Genomic DNA, 19,008 nt, shown 5'->3' with positions numbered 1-19,008 from the left:
AAGCAGTGGTATCAACGCAGAGTACTGCAAACGTCGATCGCGAACAACCGGAAATACACACAAAAATATCAGTACTGATGCCAGACTAGCACTGCCAGTTACGGGACGCTCAGCGCCCCAAGGCCAAAGTCGAAGTGGTGGGGGTCGCGGCGCACGTGCGACGTGCGAAACTCGGCTCAGCGGCCCGGGCAACCCCCACCACTATGAACTTGGCGATCTTAAGCAGTGGTATCAACGCAGAGTACTGGCAGTTGCAGTTCAGTACTGCTGTTGCAAGGTGCATTTTTCTGATCAACGTCTGCGCGCTCATCGTCGCTCCGCGACAGTACGAGTGTGAGTTTAGTGTTTTTACGTGCTTAATTATCGTATAAATCCGATCGCGTCGCGAAATCGTGCACCGACATCGTGATCGCGTCGCACGGGCGAGTCTATTATACGGACGAGTCCGTTACGCGACGCGACGCCATTTCACGAGCGAGTCTACCATGTATGTACACGGGCGGATCGAATTACCGTTGCGCTTTCAACGCGAATTTCCCGAGTTTTTCGGCGTTCCGCGATTTCTACGTCGTTGAATTGTGATATATGAAACATAGTGAAATGTAGTGCCCGCATTTCTTGGAATATCGGCGACTCCTGACCTAACCTGAGTGCGTCGCGGAGGAGTCGCCGCATCATCGTCGTTCGATGAGGCCCTCCGATAAGTGGGCCTCGAAAAAAACGGCGACGTGAAAATGAGCATCGGTTCTATTCGCGCGCGAATAAGCTCTCGCGATTCTCGCGTTTTACCGAAACGCGTCTAAAATGTGATATCTAAAATCCGGTCGTCGCCGCGCGTCGCGAACGAAAAAAAGTAACGCGAGTGCAAGTGTTTCGAAGCTTCTACGAGGAGGAGGCCCGGGGTGGCATCGGGCAACGACGGAGCAACCTTGTCGTAAGTAGATTTATAACTTGTTTCGTTTATTATTTATTACTTGCAAAATTATAATAATTACTCGTTCATCTTCGCGATAACGATTCATTTTTTATATAAATGTATAATGCATATATAGGATGATGGATTTTGGATATTTTACTTTTCAAAACTTTTAACAACTTTTAATAATTTTTAATAAATAAATTATATAATAAAATTCTGATAATAATACACACCATTTTTCATATGAAAATTATATTTTATCATATTTTCTATATATTTAAATATATGTCTAATTTATTGGACGAAATATAATTTATATAAATTTATTCGATTAATCGCGAAAGACCATAATCTCTATAATTATTTTGACAGGTGGCATCACTGCAGCAACATTCCGCGTAAATTTTGTGCGTCGCGCCACGCGGATCGTAGCTTCGTATAATGATAATTGTCGCGTGCTGTTCTCTCAAAATATGCGTCGCGTATAATTACCAAAAGCGCATAAAATATGCGTACGATTAAAATCGGGAGTGCCGTGTGAAAAGTCACGTACGATTAATGTCGGGAGTTCCGCACGAAGTATCGCGCGATTAAAACCGGAAGTGCCGTATATAGAGTCGCGTACGATTAACTGCGGGAGTGTCGTACTATTATTTTATTTTGCTGATTAATGCGCGCGTATGATTGTATTTTCGCGATCGTGTGTGGACTGTGTAAGTGCCAAAAAGACGCTAAAGTACGAACAAAAGAGGAGGAGGAAGAAGAGGCCCGGGCAGGCATCGGGCAACGGCGGAGCAACCATGCGGTAAGCAGATTATAATATAAAAAACAAATTTATATAATATAAATATAAATATATAAATAAGTATATAATTACATATATAATTTATGTAAATTTATTGTTTTTTTATTAAAATATTTAAATTTTTCTTAAAATAAAGTTTAAAATAAGTTAATATTAAGAATTTGGAATAAAATTTAAAGATAAAAATAATTTGGGAAAAAGAATAAATTTCGATATTTATGGATAAGGTAATTTGCAGAAAAATAAGAAAAATTATTACATTAAATTTTATTGTAATTAGATAATTTATAATGAAAAAATTTATTATATTTTATTATATTTTATATAAATTTTTAGATCTAAAAAATAATTAAAAAGTTTAATAATTTTTATGATCTAATTTAATTAAATATATTTTACGGCACGAATAAAAGTTTCATTGCACATTATTGACTTTTTCAAATATTAATTATTTTGAAAACTATATATTTTATATACGTGTAATTTGTGTTTTTTATTATGTTATAGATCAACGCTTTGTACTGTAGAGCTCCGCTGTTACGCATCGTATCGGTGAGTGTATTGCATGTATACATATACATATAACATCTGTATGTACATTATAGGTATGTAGATTAATCCAAAACCAGAAATTAACTAGAGCACAATTTCGAAAAAAGAGTTAAGAAATTATACGTTAACTTTATATAAAAAAAGATTTAAGAAATTATATGATAAAATGATGTATATGCATCCTTGTTCCGAGTAACACTTAATTGCTATTTTTACTTTTTTTATTTTACCGATTTTATCTCGAATATATATGAGTATTTCTTTATGATTGATAAGCCAAATCTTTCACTAAATTGTTTAGTGTTGTTCTTTTTTATAATATCAAATTTGTAAAAATAATTGCTTAATCTCGGAGTAGCGAAAAAGATTAATGTCGATTTTTCTCGGTCATGATCTCGAACGAAATATTACCCTAAGAAGCAATTAGCGGAGGCAGGATTTTATTTCATAGGAAATTCAGATCAGATATGTTGTTTTCATTGCGACTTATGTTTGATTTGGGCGACAGCGATAATCCCTGGGAAAAGTATTATTTTAGGAATCGTAAATGCTTTTATATACTCGAAAGGCAAATTTCTATATTAACGTCATCATCTCCGATTTGCTTCAAAATTTACAGGAAGCTTCTTTGTGGTCGACAAAGATATATATATATGATGTGAAAATATATATTAATATATATTAATTGTAGACTAAAAAGGAGCTTCATGTAAATTTTGAAGCAAATCGGAAGTGATGACGTTAATATAGAAATTTACCTAAAGTAGTAATAAACTCTGTAAGAATTTTGGGTAATACTCTGAAGGAGAGCTCCGTCCTTTCCGATTTTGCCGAAACTTTACAATATTTTGTATTTTTGTGCGTGAAACACGAATTTGTAAATTAAAATTCGTCCTTTTTCCTACTTGAGAGCGACAAGTTTAATTTACAGATTTGTGTTTTTTACGCACAAAAATACACAATATTGTAAAGTTTCGGCAAATCGAAGAGAACGGAGCTCTCCTTCAGTATTACCTTTTATAGTTATTTATACAATCTCTGTCTCGACTATCGTGTTAAAATTTGTCATAATGTTTATCGCATCATATAAATGCATTATGTACACTATCAATCTATAATACTATCAGAATGATAATCATCTAATGAGTATAATGCGTTTGTTATAATAATTATTGATATAAAAATTATATATGATATTCGTACTCTATATTAATGTCGCATTTAATAGAAGTAAACGCACGAACAATCCATATGCTTACATGTCTAAACGAATCAGCTATTCGTACTGTTGAATCTTCTTACATTACATTGTAAACAAAGCGGCCGAGCCATCGAGCTTCGCGGATCTTCCCCTTTCCCTTCCCCCACTCGTGCACGGCCTGTTTCTACATGTTTAATATACAGTCTCTCGCTCTCATTTATTGTTAATTGTTAGTACTCGGTCGACGATAGCAGAGATTAAATCAAAAATTTAAAAAATCTGCTCTTGGGTAAAAGAAAAATTCACGTCGCGACAGTCGTATTTGATTCGCATGGTACATAGTTGGAATCGGAAATCGGACCACAGTGTTTCAATGGAATCGAAACATTCGTGTTCGCGTTCATTGTCAGTTGGTCTCGTCGCGCGCAATTATTTGTGACGTCGAGATGTTTGTGGTGTAGATTTAATCGATCGAATGTGAACTATTAGTGTCGAAAATGAAAAGTTTGGAATCGTGAGTCGATATATTTAAACGCGTCACAGCTCTCGTCACGAGCTACGTCGCGTCGCGCGTACGTGTCGTTTATTGCGTAACGTTGGAACGCTTGTGGTGTAAATGTAATCGCGATCGAGCATCATAAAGGTCGAAGAAACGAAAACGTTTAATCGCCATTAATATTTTAATACGCTACAGTTGTGATTATATTACGATGTTAAATCCCTTACATCATCATATTCGAGAGAGAGAGAGAGAGAGAGTTGCAATTTTAAGTGACTAAAGAGACTATATAATGAAGAGACTATAAATATCGCTAGTAAATGTGTTGTCTGGAGTGCCGAAAAAACACGAGAGAATGCTAAGAAAAGTATGGGGAATGTTGAAAAAAGTGTCAGGCGATTGTCGTATTATACGTGGATATAGTGTACCGTATGGATAATGATGATAGGACAATTTCGTCAAATTCTTTGCGAACTTCAGGCATTATTCAAGTAAGTAATATCATAAAATTATCGAAAAATTAAGTTGTACGCAGATACAATATATCGTATCAAATCTCTCTCTCTCAGTGCGTGAATATAAATACTTTCCTTTCGAAGCATTCGTTTCGTTGAATTAACTCTCGCAATCGTATAATGCAAGCAAAAAAGCATTATTAAACATATTGATAAAATATTAAATGTGTTCAATACAAGGATCCTTTCTTTGATTGCTTTTAAATTGCTTAATAAATTAAATATATAATTTTATATATTTTTTTGGGCAGGTGGGAGTGTAGAAATGAATCTGTACTTCTTAAAATGCTTGCCTTGTCTCAATTTTTAAAAATACATTTACTTTAGAAACTATTAACTGCAATTTTAATTAATATTTAAGCGCCTTTAGATTATTACAGACATAACAAATAAATATATAAATATATATAAATAAAGATCTGTCTGATGAAAACGTATATAAATCTTTATATAATTTTCTAGTGAATATATATATTATGAAATTAAAAAATGGGAAATAAGATTTAATTAATTAATTTAAATTTTCAGTACTTTATTTTTAATTTTTTAATATTCTTTGATTGTTTTAAATGTTAGATAATTTCGTAATTGAAACAATCTAAATACCTGACATAAAATTCTTTCAATTTCTATTTAAATTGATATTTAAGATAACTTAAGAAATATATGTAGAAATATCTATTAAAAGTATATCGTTGAAAGGATTGTCACAAATATATAAACGAGAAAAAGAATGAAGAAAAATCGATTGATCGCAAGGAGCAAAACAAATATGCAAAATCGATTCTCCCGTGTAAATTTTGTACCAGCGAAGAGAGCCTTTCTCTCTGGCATTCTTGCACGCGTCCATCGCGATATCGCTCGTCGATCGATTTATTATCGCGCGGAGCGGCACGCATCCGAAAGGGCCGAGGACGGCGAAATAACACGTGCGATCGTTGCGCGGCGCGACGCGACGCGAAACGCGAATGACCGAGTTAAGTGAAGAAGAGTCGCACCAGCCGTCCCGCCAGCCGGCGTCCAAATGTTATTGTTTATTGTGGCCGAACGACAGCTTGATTTATCAGGTGAGTCGGTCATATCCATGTGTGAAATAGTAGCATAATCCCGTTGATTTGTGGCGACCATTGTTCGCATCGGCACTCCGCTGAAGGTTTTTTTGTCTTTCTCGCTTTATTTCAGGTTATTGTCTCCTTCACTCTTTTTCTTTTTCTTTCTCTTTCTCTTTCTCTCTCTCGTGTCGTTCCGACAATTTCCGCTTTTTTACATATCGTTCACGAGACGCGTTTAAAGGTCGCATTAAATCGAATGCAATCGAATGCAATTAAATATTGACCGCACTAAGATTTCTTTATGCCAAATATATTCACAGAGATTGTATACATATATTTGAAAATTTAGAGTTGGACTAAAATTAATATAATGTTACATTTGTTAAATGGTATATGTATATACATAAAAAATATCTCATTTTGTTTGCTTAATTTTTGATATAAAATATATAAAGTAAAATATAAAATATTTTTAATATAAACATAAGTAACGAGACACTTTTTTCTCTCCTAAGAGAATTTAATATATTTGAATATAAATTATCAGAATTGCACATTATGCATCTCGATAATTATAGTATTATATCAAATCACTCTAAACAAATATCTCTAAACATCACTAAATTATCTTGATTTCAAATCTTTGAAATTTAAAATGTGTTCTTATAAAGAATTTTTCAATTTTCTTAAATTAGTGTAGTTAATTACAAGCTTCTTGTTCTGAAATTATGTGAGTTGTTTGAATAAATAATTTTCTACAAATAATTTTTTTACAGAGATATTACATTTATCTAATTTTTTTCAATAAATTTTTCATTGCTTATGTAAACAAAAATTATGAATTTGCTTTAAATTAAATGTATAAATATATTTTGTATAAATATCTCGTGGCATATCTCAAATTTTATATATTTGAAAATATAAATATATTAGAGTATAGAGAGTTAATTGTTAACTATGTTTATTTGAATCGTCGAATTTCTTTCAACAATTTCCTATTTCTATCGTTACAGCAAATTTTATTCCGTTTCGATTATTCATCGAAACATAAAGAATCTAATCGATTTGAAAACAAATTGGCAGCGCGGTACCAAAATAAGAGAATCGTGCGTGGAGTATGATTTCATTGTTTTACGAAGTGCTAAACGTAAGAATGTTTTCTTGCTGACAGACGCTTCCTGTTTCGCTTCAGACATTTTCTTTCGATTTCTTTTTATCAGCATTCCCCGATGCTACGGCCGTGTTGCTTAATTTCCCAATTGGTGGCGTTCACGTACCGATAAATTATCGAGATAACGTGATAATGATAGAGTGACATCGCGAATAAAAGGAAATAAGCCATAATTTCTCGATGATAGATGTCAGACATTATCATCGCAAAATCTCTTCCGAGAGTTCTCTCCGATAAATGCGTAGGTCGTGTACGTAGTGCGTTCCCGCGAAGCGTTTATGATGCATGTCGAAATCGATTCGCAATTAAAAAGTCTCTCGCTAGCTGTCATCGTGCGCTTTCAATCGTCGTTTTTAAACCGCGATGGTTTTCTTTGTGTGTTCTTTTTTTTCTTTTATTTATTTATTTTTTTTTTTTTTTTGCATACACAGGAATGCGACTGGCAGGCGGAAAATAATATGCGAGAAAGATCGCCCGCGATTAACGCTTTCACGGCCGAGGAAGTCGGCGAGTTTTATAAAGATAACGTGTCCGGTTTCACGATGACGCGAGGGGGAGTCAATAAACGCGGCAAATGTAGGCGTAGCATCAAACAATTTATTGCACGAAAGATATATAATCATCGCGTATTTATCACTGTATATGTTGAACCACTCTCTGCTTCTTTTTACGAGGCTGAAAATGTTGAATCTCACACATAAATATGTGTGCGGAAAAGGTTTGATATCTAATAACATTTTTCGACAAAATTCTTAGCGGACCATATATATTTGTGAAAATATTCTTTTCTGCAAGCATTAAAGTCTTCTGTCTCGTTGGGTCTCTTATAAAGTGTAATTAGAAGTGGAAAGTGAAATAATAACTATTTTAAACAATAATCGATTTTAAATTTCCGTGCCCCTTTCTTCCTCAAAAGATTGCCGTTTTCTATTTAGGAACCGTGAGTGAAAAAGCCCGGGGGTAAGAAAAAATATTTCAGACTACTCTTGTCGGATCTCTTTTTCTCCTCTCTCTCTCTCTCGGTAGATATCTTGTTCTCTCGTAAGTAAGTAGCCGCGTGGTCATCAATAAGCCGACCTACTATATGCCTCTTACGCAGACGAGTATTATGGCGCGAAACGGCGGGCGGTCCCTTCCGTTTGACGAGAGCCATTCATCCTCATCCACCTACGTTGATACCCACACATCCGGACGGCGGTAACACGCACGCGCGCACGCGTGTTCTTCCATTGTGCATCCATCTATCACATGTCAGAAGTAACGCGGCTTAGGTGGGTCGATTCGAGGCCGAAGGTAGAGGCCCTGTATATATCGTCGAAGCGAAGTCGCACTGGCAAACTCGTCGATCAGACCTGTCGCTAAATGCGCGGGGAAACACTCGCGAGTAAGCAAATGCGAGTAAACAACGGTGGATTTATGACAGCTGCCGAAGCACGATTTCGCGATTAGATTGGTCTTTCGACAATTTTTATTACATCAGAGACTAGCTATTATTTTTATTTAAAACAGAAAGTCTCTTAAATGTCTCTATAAATGGGAATAATGAAAAAATCAGATATTAAATTTAGGAAAATAATGTCAATTATTTATATAATTATTTGTAATCGTATAATCATGTGCGTAATCTAGTATAAACATTTAATAATTTTACCTTAATAATATATGTTTATATAAATTTGATAATAGATTTTTTAGTAAAGTTTTTCATGAAAGAGCTGATAATTAGATTGACATAATTTTATATACGCAATTACAAGAATATACCTATAAAGATATTAATTGCAAGATTAAGTTTGATGAAATTCCATTTTAAATTCAGTATATGATTACAATTATAATTTTCACGCGTTCAGCATTCATGTCTAATCGTTTCTGCGAGCGTAACAAACCGCGTAGCATTGCGCTGCGTTAACGGGATCGCATATTCGACCTTAGCTCCCGGCGTTGTCCCTGACGCGGAAGGGCCTCCAGTGGCAGGAAACTCAGGGCCCTTTGGCGATGACCTGCCAACGGCTCGCGCATTAGCTCGACAGATAGCGGTGCCTAATCGGGCCTCATAAATTACCAAATTAATATCCCGCGTTGCCGACGCCAGGCTATCCGTCAGGTGTCAGCCACGGTGCAGATAGGAGTCGCCTCCACCTACCGCTCTCCGTCTCCCTGTACCATACTCTAACGTCATCTTCCGCGCTTGCTACTGACGGACGGACATTCTCTTAACGAACGCTCGCGTGAAGAACGACGTCACGACACCGCGAGAAGTGTGAAAATATTTTTCATCGAAAATTAAGTTGAGTTAAAGACCAACATTTTATAAAAGTATTGGCTCGAAATTAATGGGAGAGTAGCTCTATATCGGAATGTGAAAGCTTAAAGCTTTCTATCAATCTTGAGTTGCCGACGACAGGCGATCCGTTCAAAATCAACAACACACTATAAAGTAACCATCTCCATCTCTATTGCTCTCTATACCGTGCACCAACGTCATCTTCCGTCTCTGCCGGTGACGTTTAAAGTTCTTCGAGCGAGTGTACTGCTAGACGCATATTGTGGCACCGAAATGTATGAAAGCTCCGTCAAAGTTTCGAGATAAAAAATTGCCGACTCTAATCCTTTTCATCGCGCTCCGACATGCGAAAGATGACGGACAAATTACTCTTTCATTAATGACTCGCCTAATACTCGATACGGCAAGCGGCATTAACAAAAGGTACTTAAAGGTGCCCGTCAATCTCGAGTTGCGAACATCCATCAGCCTTCAGACACACGCTACAAAAGCGGTTTTAGTACGTGTCAGTTGCTGTCTCTTCTTATAAACGTGTTCTTTTCAATATTTCCAAACATTTTCCACGAACAAATCAATATACTTACATGTATGTGTAACAATATATCCAATCATATCTTTTCAAACTCATCATTACTTTTCCGAAATTCTATTTCCGAATTAATTTAATTTTAAGTTTAAAAAAAGTTAGTCTAATTATAAATTAATTTAACGATATTTGTACTTTTATATTTTTTACTTTTGTCATTATAATAAAAAGTAATAACAATAGTAATAATATTTTTACGTATATATATATATATATATATATTTAATATTTAAAAAAAAACTTAAATCTTACATCGGGATATAAAGAGAGGGAAAATATAAAATTAAAAATAATATTTTTATTCAGAAAACGAATTGGATTCCTAGTGATATATTTTGTTTAAGCTATATATACATGTGCCCTATGCAGTCAATAAAAAGTACTTGAGGCAAGTTTCGTAGCAATCTTGAATTACGATTGATAGAAAAAGCATCTCGGAAACACACTCGCGCATGTTACGTATGTGAACAGACGCGAAAGGACCACCCAGTCTGTCCCAGTGTTCTACACAAGCTAACGGAGTAGGTATGCGAGTGAGAATACGTCCGCGCGTCTCGTCAACTCGCGTCCATTTCTCTGTCTTGTCATCCGTTTCGTTGGAGTCGCCCACGCGTAACGCATAAACGCATAGAGAGAAGCGTGATAGTAAGGTGTGCGCCGTATATTTGCGGTTCGTTATATCGCTATTTCGGGATATTTAGTGTTAGATGTAGATCAATCTTGGGATAAGTAAGTTTAATCCATTTGTATAATGCATTAAATCTAATTCTAATCGAAATGCTCAATCCACGTTTTTTACCATGCATATATTTAATTTCAAAAATATATTAAGAATAATATAAAGAAGCTTTTCAATTCTGCCATGTATAATGTTGCATTAGACGCATATTTGAATTAATCGCATCACAATTGCAATATGTTTTGCTGTATTAACAATATTTTTCCGTATCATTCATCATTGAAAGCTGTTAGTCACGATAATGACAGTGTAAATTGGTGATAATAAATTTTCTATATTCCGGATATTCGAAAGATACAGGCTCGTATTAAATTGCTACTATTGCTGCCACACAAGCGGCATTTTTAAATTATTCATGCTTGTGTGTGTGTGTGTGTGTGTGTGTGTGTGTGTGTGTGTGTGTATTTATATATAGGATATATATTTTTTCCTATATTATTTTATGTTTCTATACATATGATTGCTATAAAATATTTAATGCAGATGCATTACATGACTATAATCTGATAATGATTATTATCTAATTTATATTGATATTCTATTCATATTTCTAATGGGATTAATGTATTAATTTTGTAATTGATACCATCAATTTTGTATTACGACTATCAAATTTTAAAGCTAACAAAACTAGTTTTATGAAAATTGGATTTATACTTATAAGCTATTGTTTTTCGAAATGGTTTCGAATATTTAACATCGAATATTGTGATTTTTGCTTCGTAAATTTCAATTATAAATTTCAAAACGTTCTGTTTTTATTCCAAATTAATTTTAATAGCTATATTTTACAATATACTTTTTGATATCGTTTATAATAGTGAGATCCCATCTTATATGAGATACATGGAAATTAGATAAAATAGAAATATATTTATGTACATGTATATACATATATACATATTATATTAAAAAACTATATAACTATAATATAATTTCTAAATTGCCATATTTAATTTCTATCTCGGTGGGATCGCATTGATGAAAGTGAACGAAGAGAAGGTAGCAAGATAAAAAGAGATGCAAAATTGATGGTAACCGAAGAGAATCGAGACGGAGAAAGAGAGACGCGCCGGGAAAGAGGGGGCAAGAACCGCTTACGAATTACGCGATGAGCCAGCCAGCTACACAAACCGGCTCCGGGCTACTTCTATGCGACACGGCTGCCAATTAGCGGACTGACATCGACCTGACTGACCACCGTGCACTGCCGACCGATTCGTTTCTTCGGCTCCCTCTTCGATGCTTTATGTCCTGCCTATTCTATTTCTTCTGTTTTATTATTGACGCCTCCTTTTGGTGCGTCCTTTTTAACCCTTTTTCGGATCTTCACAGTTTTTCTATCTTTACGCTATTTTCTGCTTTCACTGCCGCGCTGACGTGTATATGATTGTCAAGGTGTTACGGTCGAGGTCTTTTTATATGCATGCCACAAAACGTGTGCGGCTTCGAAATGCGAGGTTCGATTCGGGTCTGGACTTTCAGCTGCTGGTCCCGCAGCCCACGTGACAATGGATGTTTGTGTATTCTAAATGAATCTAAATGTGTCAACTATTAGAATTATGTTTTTGCCTACAACAAGCGCCGTCTTTTTTATACTGGTAATATTTTTTCACGTTCGTCGCAACACGCAAAAAAGTAGCAATCTTTATTCGAACTCATGTTGCAGGACGATAGAATATCTCGACTGACCCCCTGCTCAATTTATACTTGACTTTCATGCTTTTTGAGAGCTCTCATATTCTTTAATATCATACATACACATACACACACATATCCATTAAAGTCAATTAATACAGCCTAAATTTGCAACATGAGTGGTACTTGTATTTTAGAAATTTAGGATATTTTCTTTTAAATGTGCGCAGAATGCAAATCTCGGGTTGTTGGCTTGAATAAATTACAACGCGTGTCTCTAAAGTGGTAAAGTCTATACGAAAAGAATTCAATTAAAAGTTATCCTTCCGTTCACTCCCAAATCAATGAGAGATCCGATTGGTCGGGTCGAATAATGAGCGCCGTACGCAATTATCGACCGCATTCGGCGCGCATATTGCGACGCATGAAAACGTAATAAAAAGCGAACGTATATGTTTATATATATATATATATATATATATGTTATAATAAATTGTTTCCGGCGCGCAACGTATCCTTGGCTAAAATCCGGGATATCGGTGCGCGATGATCGGGACCGGACAAGTTTCTCGGCGAAAGTGCAACACCTTGGCCGATAAAAATGTTAATTGAGAAGATACAATCGACTGGTGCCGATTGTACATTTCGTCCAATCAATTCGATCCATTTCTTTCCGAGCAGGAGTCACTTTATGAATATTAACGATCTCCGGTTTTGCGAGGGTTCAGGGCTCTACTCTCTTTCTCTCTCTCGCGCGATAATTGTTTCCTCGTTCATTACGCCGCACGTGAGGTATTTACGCGATTCTCGCGACCGTGTCTTTACAACCCGAATAAAAGGAAGTGCACAATGGGTATAAATAAGCTTAATTTGCGCGCGAGAGTCGCATTAGCATCTTGGCGCTATTCGCGCCGCTGCACCCATCGGGAACTACATCGCGCGGGACCCAGCTAAGTAATTGATCGTTACATATGTAATTTACAATGCACGCGGTATCGCGAATATACATATACGACGCTTCGAAGAGCTTCAAGATGCGAAGCTGCGCGCATTTAAATCGTCGGATCGATGCCGCTTTTCGACTATCGAATATAGAGGTGCACGCGGCATATACATATATCACCGTGATCGGTACAATGTCGTGCGACTATAATTATTACGTATAACTGCAAGCATTATCCGGCGCGCGGCTCGATTAAAGGGTCGATAAAAAATTCCCCGTTACTTTTCTCTCTCTTTCTCTCTCTTAGCCTCCCTCTTCTATCCGCTTCTCCCTCGTCCGTCGACTTCTCTCCGTTTTTTTCGATGCCGATGCAGCTGCACAAAGGAGGGTCCGCGTCACGTTGCATTACGGAATGATATTTGCTAATTGAGCACGAAAATAAAACGACAACAACGGCTAGCTAATAACCGACCTCGCTTCCCCGTCTCTCTTCATCTTTTCCCTCTTTTCGGTTCTCGTGAATTGACTCTCGAGGGAACGGATAATCATACGTTGAACCGCGTCGCATCTAACTGCAATATTACGCGATGTTACGCGACTTTTGTCACCGACTATGCCAGCGTTTTATTGGATCATTTTCTCGTGGTGCGATGTTGTACTCGCCCGTAATTAGCTTTATGCGCATGAAAAACGCGCGCTTCGTATGCAACAATCAATTCGCGATACACATGTGTATTGCTCAAAAGTAGATTCGTATAGAAACATTGTGTGAACTAGTTACAAGTTAGTGTCACACACATTCACACACAAGTTCGACCTCTAATTCAACTGTTATGTGTGATAACTATTCTCAATGATCATATATCTTTTCTCGCGATATTTATACCAAAAAACGCGTGTTATAATATTTATTTAGATTGTTTGAATCTTCATCTTGAAAGCAATTTTATTTTTGCCGATGACAGTTTACAAGCCGCCACGTACTGCAAAAGCTATTACTGCGACGCAGCACGTGATAGATATCGCGATCGTATAAATCTATAAATTATTGACTTAAATGGGTCATGGATCGAACAAGACACCGAGTGTCTATGTTAGAAACGAATAAGCTCATATAAAATGAATGAAGCGGAAGTGTGCATCGTTATCGGCACATCGTTTTTTGTCGCACGTGCTCATCTATGTCGATTAATTATAATTGCTCCTTTCAGATATATACGAAAACGTGGGCGTCGTTCTCGCGTCTATTCCGTATACATTATGAAAGATATCACAATGTTGTCTTCAAGTATAGTCAAACAGGGAGTCTTAAAGAGGTTTTTTTAAAAAACGAAAAAATAAAAACACGAATGAGCTCTTGATATTGGTTACATTATATGAACAAATATAGAAACATTTGTCTTTTTAAGTTTCAAAACATAATTTACATTGCATCGAAAGCATCAAATTGAAAAATTGTATTACGAGTTACAGTTATAAAATGCACATCTTCAGCAAGTGAAATTTTTAGAATGCATCGATGGCGCGATGTATGGCTTAATATTATTTTTTACTTGATATGCAATTGTAACCTAAACCGACAGAGATGCCGGGAATCGATACGGTCCTGAGGTAATAATATAAAAATGAAAAGAGCGAGAAGAGCGTGTTGCTCGATCTGACGGCTGATGGAGACGTCTTCGTTCCAGACAGACGCCTTGGACGCTCGCGACGTTTGATCGACAGTTTCTTTCCTCTTTTCGCATGCGTTGCGCCCGATCGAGTTCTCAGCTCTTCCACCGCTTTCTCTCTTTCACTCTCTTTCGTTCCACTTTCATCCTCCTTATTTTTCCCCTTCCAGCAGCTTTGCGTCTCTCTCTCTCTTTCTCTCGCACAATCTCCAGTCTCTTCCGAAATCCGAAGGAGGCACTTCGCGCCCCGTCGTCGTCGTCATTCGTGTTTTTGTCGGTGCGCCTATAAATAGATTTACCGCGCAGCGCCTCTGGACCAGCCGGGGGCCAGCTTCCTCGCGTCACACGGTCATAAGATTCAAGGTCACGTCACTGACGGACTCGAGATCGCCCTTTGTCTCGAATCTCACAGAGACCGCACGAAAGAGCTGGATGATGTTAACGCAGTTTTTGGACTTGATTGGGGGCAAGTTTTTTGTGAATAATTTACATTTAACGAATTTCTTCTTCATAAAACACACTCTTTAATTCTCTACAATGTGATTCAAAGTTTGACTTTTTTACTAAACACTAGTTGAAATCTGATTTTGATCTTATTGTTAGCTATATACATATATGTATATAAAACTTTCGAATCAAGTTTTTAAAGTTTCTATCGGCTGGTATATTTGAAAACTAGAAAAGTAACTATTTGAACTTTGCTGGAATTGGAGAATAGTGAGTGTTATATTTTGATAACTATATATTTTGAATTTATAAGAAGAAATACATATATGCACTTACACAATCTTCATGAAGATTTCTTCTTTTTCTGTAAATATAAAGTCTGACATTTTACTAAAATATTTGGAAATCTCAGTTTTGTGTCGTTGAGTGCACGGCTATGCATTATAACTTGTCACTATTATAATATCTAAATTTACAAAATCTGATTAATAATTATTATTATTTATTACGCTTTATTATTATAGTATTGATTAGTAAATCTATTGAGTTGACATGTGACAATATATTATTAAAAATATGTTTTCTTTGCCGTTTATTTGTTCTACTTATTGTTGTTTACAACTGTCATAAGCATACACACATCACAAATCTCGCATAACTAATATAGATATCGCAGAACTATAGAATACATTTTAAAAAAGAAAAATGCTACTAATAGTAATATTGTCAATTTTATATTTTATTATCACGTCTGCAATATATTATTTTATTTTAATAAATGTCAAATATATGTATAATATTTATTATGAAGCGTAATATGATTATGTCTTAAAACGTGGCGAAACACGAGAGCTTAAAAGTGGGACAGGAATGTACGAGCGATTTATTTTTACGCGAGCAATGCATTTCTGGACATCATCGCGAACGGTAAAAAATATGCGCGACGAGAGAAAATAGCAGTTTGCGGAGCGATGTTTAAACGCTCGGTTATTAAGAATTAATTTCCCTAAATTTCCGACGAAACGACGCGCTTCTATCCTTCGGTGCTATCTGCCTCAATGCTACGATGTCAACTTAAACCTGTCGTGAAAACGGGAACGTGTGATGCTGCCTCCTGTTTCATTCAAAATCCTTCCACGAGAGAGACGGAGAGACTCCTTCCCCTTTCTTTCCCTCGCTGTTTCAGAAAATCAGGAATGCTCGATAATTATCGGTAAATCATTCGGATTTGTGTGCGTGCGCTCCTTCCACGTGCGATCTTACCTGTGCATACCCACAACGCGGGTCAATCTTTATGGCGGACATAACTCCCCTGATTTCACTGAAGATTATCTCGTTATTTATTGGGAAGGTGGACACGATGTCTGCGGCTGCCCGAAAAACTTCGTCTCTTCATCGTTTTCTTCTCTTTCACCTCCTCTTCATCCGTTCCCTCCCGACTCTCTTATTTATATCAAATGCGTATACCTGTAGCGACAGGTAGAACCCGATCACGGATGATTCACGGTGACGCGGAGCTGTAAGTAAAGCTGCCACGGCGGCTTTCACATTCGGTCAGTAGAGAAATTTTCCACCCGCGGTGCTCGCTCTAATTTCTTATAATTATTTCAATTTTATATATATACATAAATGTTTGGAGCATTATTACTCGTTTGAGTAAAATTTATGAGCGCCTTAAGAGTTGCAAGAAATTTTATGCTCGCATAAATGCATGATATATATATACGATCATTTAGAAAATATATCGATGTCAATGATGTCGAAAAATTTATTCCATATCAATCAGATGCTTCTTTAAATTTATCTTCCAACAATAAGATTAATTATTATTAATTTTAAAAGAGATACTATTATTTGTTAAATCTTGTCATCAAGCTTATTTTTTTTAAAGCAAACAATGCTGTGAAACAGCTTGAATGCGTAAAAGTGACTACAATTATATGTAAAATCATTGTGAAACAAAGATCATGCAACCGATCGATATCGATTATCTAGGGATATTTCGAAAAGCAATCGCGCCTCAACGACAGCCCTCCGTTCGTATACTTACTTGGATAAACACGAGGCGTTAATTCTCATAACGAAAACTTGCTAAACATGAAGTTATATATACGAATACAGTTCTACGGTTTGCGCGGGAGCAAGTAGGGTGGCGAGCAAGGGGGTTGGGAGCAAGAGGGTAGTTTTAGCGTGTTATACGTGCCTAAGGCGCCGTTGGTATCTTCGGTGCGAGGGTGAGAGGGTGGACGAGAGACGAGTGGCGAAGGCCGCGAGAGCGGAGAATGCAAGCTGCACGACTTGATAATAATAAACTGAAAAAGGAGCAAAGGGCGTTATTTTAAAAGGGAAATGCAGCGCCGCATTTTTATGTCTTCGCCAGAACTTTTCATCTCCCGTGCCCGCGCGCTAAAAGGTATCGTGCGGGGATGGCGCAGGAAGGGGGTAGGGCGAGGGGGCGACGCGGCCAGCCAGTTCATGGAAGATGAAGAGGAGGGTGTAGGAGAGACAAGACGGTGGGAGCCGTCAGGGGGAGGCTAAAACGCGGAATGAAACGGCAGACCTGCCGCTGATGAAATTCATAATTTAGATCCAATGCGCTTTCTGTACCTCGTTTAGAATACACTACTATTTATAGTCGAAATTTTCCTTCGGTACGATCCGCTCCGCCCGTCCATCCCCTCGAAAGAACGCGATATGCCGTCTCTTGCTTACTACTCTTTCTTCTGCCTTTTTCTCAAACAGACGACAATGCGCGCTACATTGACTAAAACTGCGCTATGAAAAAGAAATTTCCAACTGGAGTGTGATAATGAATGACGCTGAGATATTTGATTTACTGTCGGTACATGGAAAATTTTACAATTATGTTTAATATTTTGCTTAATATAAGCTAGGTATAATTAATAATTTTTGTAATTTATTATTTGTCAGAATTTTCGTGTAAAGAACGAATATGCTTAGTATGTGTTGGAGTATGTTTCTTTTTTTATTTATGTATAAAGAACATGTAAGAATATGTTCGAAGAGAACATATACTTTCTTCAAACAAAATCTAACAGATAATAAATATAATAAATCACAAAATTAATTATGGCTGATTTAAGCAATATTAAATATACTAATTAATTGTAAAATTTTGTTGTCAATTATTTACACATTAAATTAATTAATGATTAAATAGGTGCATTCGTTTAATAGTTGCGTATAATATTTTCGTTCGTTGTGAATTATCAACTTCCTTGATGTATATACCACAAAATTTAGACTGATACAAAACGCGGTAATACCTGCGTAGGGGGATGAGTGCAACAAGATGAAAATGACTATGTAATCGATGAACATTTTATAAATTGAAAATATATAAAAATTATAGTCGAAAAATTATAGCCCCTTCTTTTGCATAGAAAGAGAGAATTTAGTTTCTATATCTTTATTATATTCTTCCAGAAAATATATTCTAAGAATATATGACATTTTATTCTTATTTAAAAAAATTGATTTAATTTTTATAAAGTTGAATCCAAAAAGCATTGGTTAAAGAATCTATAAATAATACAAAGAATGAAGAATTAAGAACACTTTATGCTATATCATATATTTGCATAATTTCTAAATCAATACTGATCTCTATAAAATTATACAAATTTCGTAGAAAAATTTTTCTAGATTTATACGGATTTATATATCTATATTGAGACAATCTTTCTCTTTCTTTCTCTCTCTCTCCATCACTTGTTCACGTTAAGAGCGTGCGTTCAACTCTTGGAAAGTGATAGCATAGACAGGTCGAGAAGCCTAATCTCTCGGCGCGATCGGCATGATACGATGATAGGGACGCGGGAATAAAAGTAATTGAACATTGGCGGGAGTACTCGAATACACCAATGTTGCGGCATACGCATAATGCAGTATCCGAACCGTAATGCACGCTAAATAGGCGGGATAGAGCGGGACCGTACGTTTTAGCCGCGAAATGTCATATTA

The 19,008-nt window shown here is 36.3% G+C and overlaps 1 protein-coding gene across 1 annotated transcript in view; it reads left to right on the top strand.

The window, feature by feature from the left end:
* The first annotated feature begins 2,257 nt into the window (after nt 1-2,257).
* Nucleotides 2,258-19,008, top strand: part of Tio (zinc finger domain-containing protein tiptop) — a 119,955-nt gene continuing 103,204 nt past the window's right edge. Inside the window, exon 1 of the mRNA XM_083056267.1 lies at nt 2,258-2,276. The gene's annotated coding sequence lies outside the window, so the exon portion shown is untranslated. The remainder of the gene's footprint in view (nt 2,277-19,008) is intronic.

The sequence above is a fragment of the Prenolepis imparis genome, unplaced genomic scaffold (assembly GCF_030444845.1).
Source record: "Prenolepis imparis isolate NDT839.2.m4 unplaced genomic scaffold, iyPreImpa1.0 SCAF_17, whole genome shotgun sequence".
NCBI classification, from domain to species: Eukaryota; Metazoa; Arthropoda; class Insecta; order Hymenoptera; family Formicidae; genus Prenolepis; species Prenolepis imparis.
The sequence above is the reverse complement of the archived record's forward strand: the minus strand, read 5'-3'. Positions and strand labels throughout refer to the sequence as shown.